The following is a 15,367-nucleotide window of genomic DNA, read 5'->3' on the forward strand; positions in this document are numbered from 1 at the left end:
ACTTGAACCGGACCCCTCACCATCATTTTAATGTCAGCCCTATCAAATCGTAAACCTGAGACACAATCTCGTACTCACCCTCACATTATAGCCAGAACCTAACTCGAACCGAAACCCTATCACCCCTATGCGCCTTCTTAAACACTGAACCCTAAAACTAGCCCTGACTCTTGGAACGGACCCCTACCATGAATATCAGCGTGACCCATGTCACACTGTAACCCTGTTATTCAATCTCGTGGTCGCCCTCACATCAGAGCTGAATCCTAAATGTAACCATACCCACTATGTGTCCATACACCTTACTGAACCCCTAAACCTAACCCTAGCCCTGGCCTCTGGAACAGACCCCTCACAGTCAACATTAAAATCAACCACAGCTCACCGTAAACCTTTCATTCAATCTCGCCCTCACCCTCACATCAGTGCCAGATCCTCACTGTAACCATAGCGCTATCCTGCCCATAGCCATTACCGAACACATAACTCTAACCATAGCTTTGGCCACTGCACCAGACTCCACAACATCATTTAAGTGTCAGCCCCACCAAATCGTAAACCTGAGACACAATCTTGCACTCACCCTAACATCACAGCCAGACCCTAACTTGAACAGAAACCCTGTCAGCTCCGTATATCTTCTCAAACACCAACCACTAACCCCAGCCCTGAATCTTGGAACAGAACCCTACAATGAATATCAATGTCCCCAATGTCTCACTGTAACACTGTCATTCAATCTCTCTGTCAGCATCACATCAGAGCCAAATCCTAATGTAACTGTAACCCAATCCTGCCCGTAGACCTTACTGAACCCCTAACCCTAAACTTAGCACTGGCTCCTGGAGGTGACCCTTCACTGTCAACATCGACATCACCCACAGCTCACCGCAAACCTGTAGCTCAATCTCGCTCTAACCCTCACATCAGAGCCAGATTCTCACTGTAACAGTAGCGCTATCCTGCCCTTGCTCATTACTGAACACTTATCCCTTACCCTAGCCCTCCCGCTGCCCCAGAACCCTCACCATCATTATAGTGTTAGCCACAACAAATTGTAAACATGAGACACAATCTCGCACTCACCTTCACATCACAGCAGGACACTAACTCAAACCGAGACCCTATCACCCTCATACACCTACCAAATCACTGAACTCTAACCCTAGTCCTGACTCTTGGAAAAGACCCTTACCATGAATATCGATGTCACCCATGTCTCACTGTAACACTGTTATTCAGTATTGCTGTAGCCCTCACATCAGAGCTGAATCCTAAATGTAACCATAACTCTGTCCTGCCCGTACATGTTACAGAAACCCTAACCCTAACCCTAGCCCTGGCACCTGGACTTGACCCATCATGGTCAACATCAACATCACCCACAGCTAACATTAAACCTGTCACCCAATCTCACCATCACCCTCACATCAGAGCCAGATCCTCCCTATAACCGTAGTGCTATCCTGCCCATACCCATTACATAACACTTAACCAAACCCTAGCCCTCCCCCTGCACCAGACCCCTCACCATAATGCTAGTGTCAGCCCCACCAAATTGTAAATCTGAGACACAATCTCGCACTCACCCTCACATCACAGCCAGACCCTAAATCGAACAGAAACCGTATCACCCATGTACACATTCCCAAACACCGAACCCTAATCCTGGCCCTGACTCTGGGAATAGTCCCCTACCATGAACAGGGGCCAGGGTTAGGGTTTGGATTAGGGACATTGTAATGTTCCTGAGCAGGATAGGGTTAAGGTTACATTTAGGATTCAGCTCTTATGTCAGGGCGATAGCGCGATTGAATTGCAGTGCTTTAGTGAGACATGGGTGATGTCGATATTCATGGTAGTGGTCTGTTCCAAGAGTCAGGGCTAGGGTTAGGGTTAGGTGTTTGGCAAGGTGTATGGGCTTGATAGAGTTGTGGTCAGAGTTAGGGTCTGGCTGTGATGTGACAGACAGTGTGATATTGTGTCTCAGGTTTATGAATTAGTGGGGCTGACACAAGAATGATGGTAATGTGTCATGCACAGGGTCCAGGGTTTGGGATAGGGTTAAGTGTTCAGTAATGGGTAGGGCAGTATAACACTATGGTTACAGTGAGGATCTGGCTCTGATGTAAGGGTGAGGGCAAGATGGAGAGATATTTTTACAATGAGTTGTGAGTTGTTGGTGTTGTGATGTTGACCGTGAGGGGTCAGTTCCAGGGGCCAGGGCTATGGATAGGGTTAGGGGTTCAGTAAGTTGTACAGGCAGGATAGGATTATGGGTACATTTAGGATTTGGCTCTGATGTGAAGGCGATAGTGAGATTGAATTCCAGTGTTACAGTGAGACATCAGTGACATCAATATTATGGTCTCTGTTCCAAGTTTCAGGGCTAGGGTTTGGATTAGGTGTTTGGAAAGGTGTATGGGGCTGAAAGGGTTTCGGTTAGAGTAAGGTTCTGGCTATCATGTGAGGGGGATGGTGAGATTGTGTCTCCAGTTTACAATTTGGTGGGGCTGACATGAAAATGAAGGTGCAGGGTCAGGTCCAGTGGCCAGGGCAAGGGTTAGTGTTAAGTGTTTGGTAATGGGTATGGGCAGGATAGCGCTACAGTTAGAGTGCAGATCTGGCTCTGATGTGAGGGTGAGGGAAAGATTGAACAGCAGGTTCATGATGAGATGTGGCTAATGTCGATGTTGACCATAAGGAGTCATGTCCACGGTCCTGAGCATGGTTTCTGGTTAGGGGTTCAGTACAGTGTATGGCTAGGTTAGGGATACTGTTATATTTAGAATTTGGCTCTCATGTGAGGGTGAGAGCGAGATTGAATTACAGTGATACAGTGAGACATGGGTGATGTCGATATTCATGGTGGGGGGTCTGTTCCATGTGTCATGGCTAGGGTTAGGGTTGGGTTTTTGGGAAAGTATATGGGGCCGACAGGGTTTCTGTTAGAGTTAGGTTCCTGCTGTGATGTGAGAGTGAGTGCGAGATTGTCTCAGGTTTATGATTTGGTGGTGCTGACACAAAAGTAAGGGGTGGGGTCAGGTCCAAAGGCCATGGCTAGGGTTAGGGTTACGTGTTCAGCAATGTGTACGGGCAGGATAGTGCTATGGTTACACTGAGAATCTGGCTGTGATATGACAGAGCGAGAATGTGCAACATGTTTACGGTGATTTGTGGGTGATGTCGATGTTGACTATGTGGGGTCAGGTCCAGGGGCCAGGGCTAGGATTAGGGGTAGGTGATTGGTAAAGTATATGGGCTGGATAGGGTTATAGTTACATTTAGGATTTGGTTCTGATGTGAGGGTGAGAACGAGATTGAATTACCATGTTACAGTGAGACATGGATGACATCAATATTCATCATAGGGGTGCGTTCCAAGTGTCAGGGCTAGGTTTAGGGTTAGGTGTTTGGGAAGGTATACAGGGTTGACAGAGTTTTGGTTAGAGTTAGGTTCCAGTGGTCATGTGAGGTTGACTGCGAGATTGTGTCTCTGGTTTACAATATTGTGGGGCTGACACGAAAATGGTGGTGAGGGGTCAGGCCCAGGGGCTCGGGCTAGGGTTAGGGTTAGGGATACGGTAAGGTGTATAGGCAGAATAGGGTTATGGTTACATTTAGGATTCGGCTCTGATGTGAGAGGGTAGGCGAGATTGAATTACAGTGTTACAGTGAGACATGGGTGACATCGATATTCTTGGTAGGTGTCTGTTCCAAGTGTCATGGCTTGTGTTAGCATTATGTGCTTGGGAAGGTGTATTGTTTGGTTAGAGTTAGTGTCTGTCTGGGATGTGAGGGTGAGTGTGAGAATGTATCTCAGGATATAATTTGGTGGAGCTGACACGAAAATGATGGTGAAGGGTCAGGACCAGGGACCAGGGCTAGGATTAGTGTTTAGTGTTCAGTAATGTGTAGGGTGGGATAGCGCTACTGTTAAAGTAAGGATCTGGCTTTGATGGGTGGGTGAGGGTGAGACTGAGTGACAGTTTTATGGTGAGTTGTGGGTGATGTCGATTTTGATGGTGATGGGTCAGGTTCACGGGCCAGAGCTTGGGTTAGGGTTAGGGGTTTGGTAAGGTGTATGGGCAGGATAGTTTTACAGTTACATTTAGGATTCGGCTCTGATGTGAGGGCAATGGAGAAATTGAATTACAGTGTTACAGTGAGACATGGGTGACATCGATATTCAAGGTAGTGGTCGGTTCCAGAGTCAGTTCTAGGGTTAGGTTTAGGTGCTTGGGAAGGTGTATGAGGCTGATAGGGTTTCAGTTAGAGTTAGGGTCCAGCTGTGATGTGAGGGTGAGTGCTAGATTGTGTCTCAGGTTTACGATTGAGTTGGGCTGAGATGAAAATGTTTGTGAGGGTTCAGGTCTGGGAGCAAGGGCTAGTGTTAGGGTTAAGTGTTTGGTAATGTGTATGGGCAGGATACCTCTATGGTTACAGTGAGGATCTGGCTCTCATGTGAGGGTGTGGGCGAGATTGAGTGACAGTTTTATGCTGAGTTCTGAGTGATGTCAATGTTGACCATGAGGGTTCAGGTCCAGTGGCCAGGGCTAGGGTTAGTGTTAGGGGTTCGGTAAGGTGTACGGGCAGGATAGGGTGATGGATACATTTAGTATTCGGCACTTATGTGAGGGCGACAGCAAGATTGAATTACAGTGTTACAATGAGATATGGGTGACGTCAATATTCATGGTATGGGTCTATTCAGAGTCATGGCAAGGGTTAGTGTTAGGTATTTGGGTAGGTGTACGGGGCTCATAGGATTTCACTTAGAGTTATGGTCTGGCTGTGATGTGAATGTGACTGCAAGATTGTGTCTCAGGTTTACAGTTTGGTTGGGCTGACACAAAAATATTGATGAGAGGTCATGTCCAGGGGCCAGGGCTATGGTTAGGGTTAAGTTTTCGGTACTGGCCGGATAGCACTACAATTGAACTGAAGATATGGTTCTGATCTGAGGGTGAGGGCGATATTGAGCAGCAGGGTTATGGTCAGTAATGGGTGATGTCGATGTTGATTGTGAGGTGTCAGGACCAGGGGCCACGGCTAGTATTAGGATTAGGGTTTTGTTAAGGTGTATGGGCTCTGATGTGAGGGAGACAGTGAGATTGAATAACAGCATTACAGTTAGACATGGGTGACATTGATATTCGAGGTAGTTATCTGTTCCAAGAGTCAGGGACAGGGTTAGCATTAGGTTTTTGGGAAGGTGTACGGGCCTGAAAGGTTTTTGGTTATAGTTAAGGTCTGGCTGTGATGTGAGGGTGACTGTGAGATTGTGTCTCTCCAGTTTACAATTTGGTGGGGAGGCCACGAAAATGGTGCTGAGGGTTCAGGTCCAGGGGCCAGGTTTGGGTCAGGGTTAAGTGTTCAGTAATGGGTATGGGCAGGATAGTGCTACGGTTACAGTGAGAATCTATCTTTGACATGACAGTGAGGGTGAGATTGAGCGACAGGTTTACAGTGAGTTGTTGTGATGTTCCTGTTGATCATGAGCTGTCAGATCAAGGTGCCAGAGCTTGGGTTAGGGTTAGTGTTTCGGCAAGGCGTGTGGGCAAGATAGTGTTACACTTACATTTAGGATTCGGCTCTGATGTGAGCATGATGGCAAGATTGAATTACAGTGTTACAGTGAGACGGGTGACGTCGATATTCATGGTGGGGTTCTGTTCCAAGTGTCAGGGCTAGGGTTAGGGTTAGGTTTTTGGGAAAGTATATGGAGCTGACAGGGTTTCGGTTAGAGTTAGGGTCTGGCTGTGATGTGAGGGTGAGTGCAAGATTGTGTCTCAGGTTTATGATTTGGTAGGGCTGACACAAAAATTATGGTGTGGTTTTAGGTCCAAGGGCCAGTGCTAGGTTTAGGGTTATGTGTATGGTAATGTGCTGGTAGCGAGCCTATGGACTTTTAAGCAATACTATTTATGTAAGTCTTAAGACAACAGCAATCATTTCTGCAGTAAGGCAGAGTTGCTCTCCTAGCCAAATCAATATAGATCTTGCAGTCAGATTGCTAAGCAATGTTTCCTCCTCTGTTCTTTCCGCTGGCCTTCTAACCTTGCCAAACTCCTGCTTCTCAAGAACACCCGCTGCCCCAGGGGAAAGCCCCACCCTTAAACCTCCCTCCCAAGGGCCCCCACCCACAAGATGGTGAACTTTCTGCTTCTCTTCCCGGTCCTCGGTTCCCACCAGCGCCACCTGAAGCCCAATCACCTCTCTACATGTTCCTGCTGGCGCCAGCTGATGACCAATCACCTCTTTACATATATTTTTGTCACAACCTATATAAATTGAGCCTGAGAAAAATAAAATTGTCAGCTTGATCAGACATCCTGTCTTGCTGTCTGTTCTTTGTGTCTCTTGCCCCTTCATTCTCTCCTCCAGGTCGTTGACCCCCGTTGATAGTCCTGCGGGTTGGGACAACTGGCGCCCAACATGGGGCCTGACAGACCGGAGAACTGAGAACGTCGCCCCCAGGAGGGTGGGCCCAACCATGAAAGGAGGTGTTTGCAGCTACGACACCCTCACCAGAGTCACCATGTTCTGGACCCGGCATGAGACAGACTCATATATACTCAATCGGTGACGCATTTGAGAAGGTAAGTCATGGGGCAAGCATCCTCGCAAGAAGATTTGTTTATAGCCAGACTCAAAGAGTCCCTCAGGACACGAGGAACAAGGGTTAAGAAAAAAGATTTGAAACGTTTTTTAGTCTTTATTGAAGATGTGTGTCCCTGGTTCCCTCAAGAAGGGACCATTAGTGAAAAGAAATGGCGACGAGTAGGCGATTGCCTTCAAGACTATTACAGAGTTTTTGGTCCAGAAAAAGTACCTGTGTCAGCATTTAGCTATTGGAACCTTATTAATGATATCTTGCGCGTTCATCGCGAGTGGCCCGATTTACAAAAAGTTGTCATTGAGGGAGAAAAAACCATGAGATCCTGCTCTCGTCCCCCCTACGAGGCTTCTTGGCCAGTCTCCCCTTCTCTCAAAGAACATCCTTCAGATTCCGCTGCAAACCCCTCTCAAATATCGGACAGACTCCCACCCTTACCGACTGTCGAGTCTCTTTCCCCATCACTGATGGAAAAAGTTTCCTCCCCTAATAACTCCGCTGACTCCCGTCCTCTCCCTGCTATCCCTCCCCCAAATATTTACCCTAGCCTCATCGACTTAAGTCCTGCTGAGCCCCTTGATCCCGCTGATGAAGCCACTTTAGAAGAAGAGGCAGCACGTTATAACAATCCTGACTGGTCACCTAAGGCCACTACCATCGCCCTTGCCTCTGCACTTAACCCATAAGCAGTAACCTTACCACCCTTCATTCCCTCGCCACCTTATCACCCCCCTGTTCTTGACCAAATGTTTCCCGCCTTCTCCTCTCTCTCCCGTGAGCGTTTACATGCTGCAAATGACCTCTCAGTCCTCAGGCAGATGGTCAAAAATAGAAAAGAACAAATCCAACTCCTACAAGCCATTTGCGACCTAGATCAAGAGCTCTCCAAACTAACCCATTTAACCCACACCCCAAATTCTTCCTCTAAAAGTACTCCCCCTCCCTCAAAATCACTTTTTCACAAAACAAAAATCGCCCAACCCTGTCCTGACTTTTCCTGTCTCCCTACGGAGTGGGGTTTCTATTCCCTGGAGCCCCTCCCCTAAGTTATTTGACCCCGATAACCCTGAAGAAGAGGGCACTGATCCTGATGTGAGAGAAGAAGGTCCCGTGAGTACTACTCTTGATGATAGAGCCCAGAGAGATTCATGGCATGACGATGGAGATGACCATCTAAACGATAGCCCTGAAGACCGAGCCGAAAGAGGCCCATGTCCTAGCGACAGGCCTCCCGTGATGAAAGACCCAGCCCCTATAAAAAGAACATCCTTTTCACCCCTAGATATCTGAGCTCTAGAGAAGCTCAAGTCAGCTGTTTCCAATTATTGGCCTACTGCCCCATTTACTCTAGCTCTGTTAGAATCTATCACCAATGATTGGCTTACCCCAAATGAATTCCATCAGCTTGCTCGCGCAGCCTTAAACGGGGGAGAGTTTGTTCTTTGGAAAGCCGAGCTTGCCGAATTCACTAAAGAAATTGAAAGTAAAAATCTTACCCGACCCAGTTCCCGAGACTGGACAGCAAAAAGAATTTTAGGTGAAGCTCCTTATAACACTCTAGCAGTCCAAGCACGCTTTCCCACAGGCCTCCTGGCTCAAGTTAGACAAGCTGGCCTTGGAGATTGGAAAAAGTTACCCCCTAAAGGAGCCACTACTGCTGCTCTTACTAAGAAACGGCAGGAAGCAGACGAGCCTTACAGCTCTTTCGTCAGCCGCCTTACGGAGGCGGCTGAGCGCATGTTCGGAATCCAAGAGCCCGACAACCCTTTTATTAAACAGCTGGCTTTTGAGAATGCTAATCCGGTCTGTCAAGACCTGCTTTGGCATCATTGCAAAGAGTCAGTGTCAGACTTCGTGCACCTCTGCGCAGGCACCGGAACTAGTCATGCCATTGGACTGGCTATCGGAGTTGCCTTGCAGAGGGCAGGCATTGGCTCAACACAAAAAAACTTGCTTTAATTGCAAGCAGCCTGGCCATTTTGCCAAAGACTGCCCACAGCCCTGAGTCCCTCGGCCTCCCAATCCTGACCCCAATCCACCCCCTTTTAATAATCCTTGCAATACCCCCAGACCAGTTAATCCATCCCCCCTCCACCTCTTGTCCCAGATGTCATAAAGGATATCACTGGGCCAAAGAATGCCAGTCAAAAACCAATATACAAGGTCTGCCCTTCCCTTTTAAGAACCAGGGAAACCCCTTCAGGGAGCAGCCGCCGGTTCCCCTGCAGAAGATGAACCCCGGGGAAATTGGGTTCATCCCCTCGACAGTAACCCAAAATCAATTTCAGACCTCTGGAGAGCCACAAAAAACAGCCCAGGATTGGACCTCTGTTCCACCACCAGTACAATATTGACTCCAGAAGAAGGGACAAAGCTTCTACAGACGGGCATCCGAGGGCCCCTCCCCCCTAACACTTTCAGCTTAATTCTGCGATGCGCGTCAGCTTCCCTAAAAGGGCTTCAAATACACCATGGAGTAATTGATCCAGATTTCAAAGGAGAAATTCAGATCCTAGCCTCCACTCTTAAGGCCCTCTATATATTCCAGCAGAATATACCCTTGCCCAACTTCTTCTCCTACCCCTTATCCCTTCCTCCAATAAGTGCCTTAAAGAGCACCATGAAATGAGTGACATAGGCACCACAGATGTCTATTGAACTCAACAAATTACATGTGCCCGCCCCATGCTAACTCTGTCCTTAAATGGGAAAGCCTTTCAAGGCCTCCTAGATTCAGGAGCAGATGCCACTGTTATTGCCAAAGAGCAGTGGCTCCCTTCCTGGCCCCTTACAAACTCCACCACCCACCTACAGGGAATCGGACAGTCACAAAACCCTCAAGTTAGTTCCCAGTCCCTTCATTGGTCAGATCAAGAAGGGAATTCAGGGACAGTTATTCCTTTTGTAATTCCTAGGCTTCCAGTCAATTTGTGGGGACGAGACATTCTCTCTCAAATGAATATTATTATGTGTAGTCCAAACGAGTTAGTAACCAAGCAAATGCTGACACAAGGCTACTTGCCTGTCCAAGGGTTAGGAAAGAATGCACAAGGCATTAAAACTCCTGTGACCATCGTATCAAATACTCAGAGAAAGGGACTAGGATCCCCTTTCTCCTAGAGGCCACAATCATGCCTTGTACCCCAGCAACATGCCGATAAAATAACATGGAAAACTACTGAGCCTGTCTGGGTTGATCAGTGGCCCCTAAATGCAGAAATATTACATGCCGCCACACAGCTTGTGCAGGAGCAACTGGCAGCAGGCCATATTGAGCCTTCCAATTCTCCTTGGAATACCCCCATTTTCGTCATCACAAAAAAATCAGGCAAATGGAGGCTCCTACAAGACCTTCGAGCCATTAATAAAGTTATGGTCCCTATGGGCGCCTTGCAGCCCGGCCTCCTGTCCCCTGCTGCTATACCCATAAACTATTATAAGATTGTTATAGACCTGCAAGATTGCTTCTTTACTATTCCCCTCCACCCAGATGATTGTATCCATTTTGCCTTTAGCCTTCCCCAGATCAACTTTAACAAACCAACACCTAGGTATCAATGCAGTGTTCTTCCCCAAGGTATGGCAAATAGCCCTACCTTAGCCCAAAAATTCGTAGCCCAAATTCTAGACCCCATTAAGAGACAATGGCCTCATATTTACTTCCTTCATTACATGGATGACATACTTATTGCTTCCCCCGATGAAGCTCAAGGCATTGCCTGTTTCCAACACCTCCTAGAAACCCTTGAAGCCTCCCACTTGAAAATTGCTCCCAATAAAATTCAGTTTTCCAAACCCTATACTTACCTGGGCTATAGCCTCGAAGCTCACCGAATTTCACCCAAAATAGAGCTCCACATTTCTTCCCTTAAAACGCTGCATGACTTTCAAAAATTGCTAGGCAACCTACAGTTTTTAAGGCCATACCTGAACCTCCCCCCTGAAAGCTTAACTCCGTTAAACAATTTACTAGTAGGCGACTCGCATCCCCTCTCCCCCCGCACCCTAATGCCCCTAGCAGTTGCTGCTATAGAACAGATAAATCAAGCTATCTACAAACCTCCTTTCAGATTGACTACTCTTCTCCTTTATATCTTATCATTTGTGCCACCACCCATGCTCCAGTAGGAGTTTTTTGGCAGTCTACCAAGACCCTAACAATGAGGCAAGCCTCTTCTTCGGGTCTACCTCTCCAGCAAACCTGTGAAAGTTCTAACACCTTACTTTTCCCTAGCTGCCTCTGTTATTATAAAAGGAAGAAAACTAAGCAGACAGTATTTTGGTAAAGATCCCGATATCCTTGTTGTTCCATATACTACAGAGCAGATAGATTGGTTGCTACAAACCAACAATGACTGGGGTATCGCTTGTGCCTCCTTTGCTGGGACCATAGATAATCATTATCCCACTGACCCTTTAATTCAGTTTAGCAGACTACATCCCCTAGTTTTTCCCAAAGTTACCTCCCCCTCTCCTTTGCGAGAAGCCTTCCTCGTCTTCACAGATGGCTCAGCAACAGGGCGGGCAGCATATGTTATTCAAGATAAAACCCCCATCTCCCTGCCCACTCCCTTTTCATCCGCTCAACTTGTTGAACTTTACACAGTCCTCCAAGTGTTTCAATTGCTCTCTAATACCCTTTTCAATCTCTATACAGATAGCTCTTACATAGCCCACTCAGTACCTCTCCTAGAAACCACTCCCTTTATTAAGCCTTCCTCCAACACCGCTTATCTGTTCAGACAAATTCAATATCTCATAATCCGACGCTCCAACCCCTTTTTCATTGGCCACTTGCAAGCTCACACAGGACTCCCCGGCCCTCTTTCAGCAGGCAATGCCCTTGCTGATCAAGCCGCCCATACCCTTCCCCTAATAGCGCTAGCCTTCAGCAGTACACCCCCAAGTCAAGCTCAGTATGCTCACTCCCTCCACCACCTTTCAGCATATACTGTGACTCATGTTCAAAATTACCAGAGAGTAAGCCCCAAGAAATTGTCAAAAAATGTAATGACTGTGCTCCACATCTTCCTGTTCCTCATTTAGGAGTGAACCCTTGGGGACTAATCCCGAATGAAATTTGGCAAATGGATGTCACTCATTTCACCCCCTTTAGGAAGATGAAGTACCTCCATGTTACTATAGATACCTTTAGTGGTTTTATCTTTGCGTCACCCCTTACCGGAGAGGCTTCTAAAGATGTCATTACCCACACCTTGTGCTGTTTTACAGTGCTAGGCAAGCCAAAGATCATAAAAACCGACAATGGGCCAGGTTACACAGGAGCTAAATTCCAGCGCTTTTGTTCTGACTTCCAAATAAAACATATCACAGGCATCCCATATAATCCCCAAGGACAAGGAATTGTAGAGTGAGCTCATCAAACTCTTAAAAACACCCTCTCCCACCACAAGAACAATCCCCTCCTCTGTACAACCATCAGCCCCCACAATCAACTTAGCCATGCCTTGTTTGTCATTAACTTCTTGACGCTCGACTCCCACGGACGCTCAGCTGCTGATCGGTTATGGCACCCTAAAACCAATGAACTTCAAGCGTTAGTAAAATGGAAAGATCCACTGACCTTCGCATGGAAAGGTCCCAACCCCGTTATTATCTGGGGCTGAGGGTCTGTCTGCATTTATGACCAACAAAACTCTGAGCCTCGATGGCTCCCTGAAAGGCTAGTTAAAACTGCTAACTTACCACAGTCCAGACTGGAGCTTCCATCTCCGCCTGAGACAAATTCTTTTTCCATTGCAGATGCAGTCGCCAAAAGTTCTCATCCTCCTGATCATGACCACAGCTCTGAGCCATCAGCCAGCGCCACAACCCGTGAGATCCCGACACTTTCCCTGGAACTACACCTGGATAGTGCTTTCTGAAAGAGGAGATGTTGTTTGGTCCCGCTCTCAAACCTTGCCAGACGTCTGGTGGCCAAGCATTTTACAACCTGATCTCTGTAAGCTGGCCCTAGGTGCGGGAGCCCCTTAGGGAGTAGAACATCTTTTTGAGCAGAGTGAAGCACCTCTTATCTCTCGTGCAGGTCTCACCACCCCTGGTTGCTCTGATGCAGGGCGCCGGTCAGTTCTTAGGTCATATTCCTTTTATGTTTGCCCCAGGCGGCACCGGTCCCGTAGCCTCCTTCATAAATGTGGAGGCAAGACAGACTATTATTGTGCGTCTTGGGGGTGTGAGACCACGGGAGATACTTACTGGAGACCCTCCTCCTCCTGGGATTATATTACTGCCAAAGCCAGTTATACCCACCACCCTTTTAAAGGGCAAAAATACCCTGAAGCACTCCCTGAGTGCTTCCCTAGAAATATTACCAAAGGTTGGTGCAATCCTCTTTCTATCACACTCACTGAAGAAGGGGAAAAAAGCCTCAAGTTGGGCACTTGAGGGTCTTCGTTTATATAAAGAACATTTTGATGAAGGCATCACCTTTACTATTAAACTCCTTAAAGAGTTCCCTGCCACCCCTTCTGCCACTATAGGCCCAAATACAGTCCTAGGTGGGAAGCACCCTCCCCCACCGAAGCCTTCCGCCCTCTCGCCTAACCATAACTTCACAACTAGCAGTCTTAAACCCTCCCCTACACCGCCAGTGTCTGCCCTAGCGAGCTCTAAAGACCTTGTCCTCACCCTTATAAATCAAACCTTCCTTAGTCTTAATTCCACCACTCCTGAGCTTACCGCCGAATGTTGGTTATGTTACCACTCTTCCCCCCCTTTTTATGAAGGTGCCACCATCCCTGGCAACTTCTCCACCTCCAATGATACCTACAACTGCCATTGGAAATGCGCTAGTTGGGAAGGCCTAACCTTAGCCCAAGTAGTCGGTAACGGGACTCATATAACTAAACCTCTTCAAAAGATCCCTCATGAGTACACCCACCTCTGTCGAGAAATCTTCTCCATTGGACGGGGACCCCAATTTATAGTTCCCCCCAATGACACCTGGTGGGCCTGCTTAGATGGACTCACCCCCTGTGCCTACAATCCCATTTTACAAGAGCATGGATTTTGTGTTCTCGTAAAAGTTATACCCAGGCTCATTTACTACCAGCCTGATGAGTTCTTCCATATCTGGGAACAATCTTCAGACCCTTCCCTCCCTAAACGCTCCCACCGAGAACCCATTACTGCTGTTACTATCACTGTTTTTCTTGGCCTAGGGACTGTAGGTGCAGGCACAGGCATATCTTCTCTGCTTCTTTCTAACTCCCACTATCACGAGCTCAATGCAACTATAGATCAAGATATCCAAGAATTGCAGAAAGGAATCTCTGACATGACAGATTCAATTGTGTCCCTCGCTGAAGTAGTTCTCCAAAACCGCAGAGGGCTAGACCTACTCTTTCTGCAGCAAGGCAGGCTTTGCGCCGCCCTGAAAGAAGAGTGCTGCTTCTATGCTGATAAAACAGGAGTAGTTAGGGATAGTATGAAAAGAGTTAGAGAAGGGTTAGAAAAAAGAAAGAAAGAGAGCAAGACGAAAGTTGGTATAAAAATTGGTTTACAGCCTCCACATGGCTTACTACTCTCTTGCCCTCTCTCCTAGGCCCCCTCATAGTATTGATATTGCTCTTGTCTTTTTGCCCTTGGGCTCTTAAACATTTGACGAACCTTATAAAGAGACAAATAGATACCCTTGTTGACAAACCTATCCAAGTCCACTATCACAAACTAGCTCACGAGAGTGATGACAACGACAAAGCACCCCCCTCTATCTCTTCTCAGCAAAAGTAAGCACCAGCGCAACCCTCCCAGGAGTCTCTCAGTGCCGGTTGAGTACTAAGGTGGATGTGAGGCAAAGCACTGCAAAGGAAAGGCTAACGCCTGCCCTGGGTCCTTGAGGGACATACCTGATTGCATAGAGGTTTGTGTCCTGCATCCTCCTCTCCTCAGGAAAAAGACACCTTGTGCTTAATAGAGAAACTCTTTCTCTTTAGCAGAGCCTGTAAGACTAAGAGTCCTCTTCACACACCAGATATCCACTGAGGATCAGGCCCCTGTCCCCACCCCTTAGCCTGCTCAACCAAAATCGTCTTAATTTTTAATAAAGAAAGGGGGAGATGCTGGGAGTGAGCCTATGGACTTTTAAGCAATACTATTTATGTAAGTCTTAAGACAACAGCAATCATTTCTGCAGTAAGGCAGAGTTGCTCTCCTAGCCAAAACAATATAGATCTTGCAGTCAGATTGCTAAGCAATGTTTCCTCCTCTGTTCTTTCCACTGGCCCTCTAACCTTGCCAAACTCCTGCTTCTCAAGAACACCTGCTGCCCCAGGGGAAAGCCCCACCCTTAAACCTCCCTCCCAAGGGCCCCCACCCACAAGATGGCAAACTTCCTGCTTCTCTTCCGGGTCCTCGGTTCCCGCCGGCACCACCTGAAGCCCAATCACCTCTCTACACGTTCCCTCCAGCGCTAACTGAAGACCAATCACCTCTTTACATATATTTTTGTCACAACCTATATAAATTGAGCCTGAGAAAAATAAAATTGGTCAGCTTGATCAGACATCCTGTCTTGCTGTCTGTTCTTTGTGTCTCTTGCCCCTTCATTCTCTCCTCCAGGTCATCGACCCCCATTGATAGTACTGCGGGTAGGGACAGTAATGTATACGGGCAGGTTAGCACTATGGTTACAGTGAGGATCTGGCTCTGACATGAGGGTTTGGATGAGAATGTGCAACAGGATCACGATTATTTGTGGGTGATGATGATGTTGACCTTGTGAGGTCA

At 47.4% G+C, this 15,367-nt stretch overlaps 1 protein-coding gene across 4 annotated transcripts in view; it reads left to right on the forward strand.

Annotated features, from left to right (window-relative positions):
- Positions 1-15,145, forward strand: part of MIGA1 (mitoguardin 1) — a 122,834-nt gene extending 107,689 nt beyond the window's left edge. For 3 of the 4 annotated variants that reach the window (XM_073234164.1, XM_073234166.1, XM_073234165.1), the window contains one exon: positions 1-15,145. This exon is cut by the window's left edge and continues 15,419 nt beyond it. The gene's annotated coding sequence lies outside the window, so the exon portion shown is untranslated. The other variant, XR_012130216.1, reaches the window with a different exon arrangement.
- Positions 15,146-15,367: the final 222 nt, after the last annotated feature.

This window comes from Manis javanica, chromosome 4 (assembly GCF_040802235.1).
Source record: "Manis javanica isolate MJ-LG chromosome 4, MJ_LKY, whole genome shotgun sequence".
NCBI classification, from domain to species: Eukaryota; Metazoa; Chordata; class Mammalia; order Pholidota; family Manidae; genus Manis; species Manis javanica.